The sequence below is a fragment of the Adiantum capillus-veneris genome, chromosome 7 (genome assembly GCF_014529385.1).
Source record: "Adiantum capillus-veneris isolate H3 chromosome 7, ASM1452938v2, whole genome shotgun sequence".
Classification (NCBI taxonomy): Eukaryota; Viridiplantae; Streptophyta; class Polypodiopsida; order Polypodiales; family Pteridaceae; genus Adiantum; species Adiantum capillus-veneris.
The window spans coordinates 117,383,809-117,386,681 of NC_140937.1; the positions used below are offsets into that span (position 1 = coordinate 117,383,809).

A 2,873-nucleotide genomic window follows, 5' to 3' on the forward strand; every position below is an offset into this window, starting at 1 on the left:
CTATGTGTCTTGGCATCAACTCATTAGCCTCTAGCATGAGCATATCAAGGAACTCTATGTTTGTCATCTCTGCTTGTGCCTCTAGGGAGCATACTTGCTATAGCTCTGTCTGCACAGACTCTGACTGGAGCAATCTCGCTCCATATTCACCTCTCCAAAGTCCACTAACACATCTTGCATAGCTACATGCCGTGTCTCTTGATGAGCATACTAGAGCTCACTCACGAATGAGACGAGTCTCGTCTTCCGCATACCACATGTCAATGATGCAATCAAAATCATCTCAAACCTCAAACATGTCCAATGGAGCAGAAAAGCCATATGTAGCTCTTTTCACAATCACAAGAAATCCGCAAAAATGCATCTATACAGATTGATCTTAAAGCATTATATGACTACAACAATCTGTTAGTTATCTCTTTGAGATCAAACTCTGTGCGCTTTCAGGAACATATGCACATGCCGTAGCATAATAGATGCATTAGTAGATAATGACAAGCATACATTTCTTGCTCTTGCAATGTCAAACACCAAACCATTGGCCAAGTGCACACAATCAATACTCCCACTAGAGAAAGCTTTAAACCGCTTATGACATGGTGTAATGTGAAAGACCATGTCCTCACCTAGCAACCAATGGGAAGTATCACATATGCTAGACATATAAACATGAGGAATGCTAGAGTTAAACATGGCATTCATGTCACTGGCATACTGAACCACCTCTCTAGCGTGTGTCAAAACCATCTATGCATCTCACATACATTACTGCCACTACCTCATACATCAAAAGGTGATCGAAAGCAATGACTTCTAATGAGCCATGTGTGACCACAATGCCAACAATGCAAGTATCCGCATGAACGAGATCTCCACCTCTCACGAGTCATCTCAGTAAAATCTAAAATGTCACACATATATGCTAAATAGATGTCAAGAAACCAAAATCTGCATAGGCATCAAGTCGAGAAATCTTCAGAGAAATATGGCAAAGTCTCCCTTGTAAACTGAGCAAAATCTCAACTATAAACTACATCTAAGATGCCAAAGTGGGAGATCTCCTTGACCACTATACAACCATAACTATGATCAATGCATCAATCCGATGCTTGCATATCCAATATAGAGCTCAATGTAGCTCTATCAAAGAAACTTGTAGAATTTGTAACTTATGACTATTTGTAACCTGTCTCAATAGTAGACTCACGATCAGAATATCCATCAATTGGAAACAATGCATAGCCTATAACTCGTAGCCACTATAAGCATACTCGATAAATCACTCCTGCGAGAGTGGATACAAGAACATCAAATATGTGTCTGAAAGAGACAAGAAACCTGTCCAAGTGAGAGTCAAACTCAATCTCTATCAAAGTAGGAGTCACATGCAACCACTAAAGTATCAGAGAATAAACTACAAATACGTAGAAACTATGCAGAGAACTTGGAAAAAATCCGTTAAAGTTTCCGATGTAATTTGAGCAAAATCTCAAAAAATATCACCAAAAATTTGGCATACAGAAAACTTGTGAAGCCAACTAGGCTATGCGCATAAACAGAGATCGAATTTCTCGTCCACTGTTTGTCATAGATCAAGTCAAATTGACTAAAATCTCTCTAAACACAATGGAGAGAAGCAATACAAATTGTTGGATTGAACAAATCACATAAACTTTTCAAAGACAAAATTGTTTCAAATCACAAATTACACTCGTTGTCAATGGTGGAGTGGTCGTGCGAATATGGAAAGCCACTGCTTATGTGCAAGTATGGTGGCACATGAGTATAAGAGATGTGGGAGAGATGCATAGGGGAGACACCACCATCAATAAAGACGTGGGAGGAGGAAGAAGCCGGCGTTCACTTGCGGGAGATGCTGTGAATAGGGGGAGATAAGCAAGGGGGGCAGATCAGAGAGTGCTACGTGTGGGGGGCGAAGCAGATGCAGAACAGATAATTCTCGTACTTGGAGGATAGCAAAGACAACATACACATTGGGTTGTCGTGGACAAAGAACTCCATGACGTCGTTGAAGGTGGTGAAGAGTGCAGGCTGCTATATCTTCTTAGCAGTTGGACGGGAATGTGGTCGTGGGCGAAGGCGCCAAATGCCATGATGTGCAGGAGGCCTTGCGACAGAGAACAGTGAGCACTGTGCTAGAGGTAGCGTCGTGAGCTAACTGCTCCTGCATTTGCTTGCTAGCAACAAGGTGCGGGTCTTCTGAAATGAAGGCAGCCTGTTGATCATGCATTTGGGAAATATTCTCACCTGCACAATTGCTGCCTTCTTGATTGTTATACACACATTTTCACACGCAGAAAGTTACCTCTATACGAAAGGAGCAACCTCCGTCCATGATATCTCATCACTAGCTCTCTCTCTCTCTCTCTCTCTCTCTACGGACTCTCAGTTTGAGCTACTTAATTGTCTGGACAAAATACTTTCATTGCAATATATTGAAGCAATGAAGACCATACATACAGAGTTCTTGTGACAAGAAATCACATAAAAGAGCGTATGTGTGGGAACAATATTCCATCGCATCAAGGATTCCAGTAAAAGCCCCAACATGCAGAAAAACCATACATGCAAAGCCTTGACAGAAACTCCTAGATATGGCACATGCTTTCAACACACTCAAAAAAGTATGTTGTTCTCACAGATCAGATCTTGTCAATGTCCTCATCTTGAAATTCCAGGTAATCATCACCAGCACCGTCATCTTCTTCATCCATGCCACTTGCAGTGAGGCGGACATTGTCACGAAGCTCTCCATATGCCACGAGCAGACCAGCTTCATCAGGCTGATACTTGAGGATCACATCTACATCAGCCTTGTCATCCTGATAGTCACGCAACCCACCGAGAACCAT

General features: G+C 41.9%; 1 pseudogene; it reads right to left on the reverse strand.

Annotated features, from left to right (window-relative positions):
• Positions 1–2,660: 2,660 nt before the first annotated feature.
• On the reverse strand, positions 2,661–2,873 carry LOC147454490 (eukaryotic translation initiation factor 1A pseudogene; annotated as a pseudogene).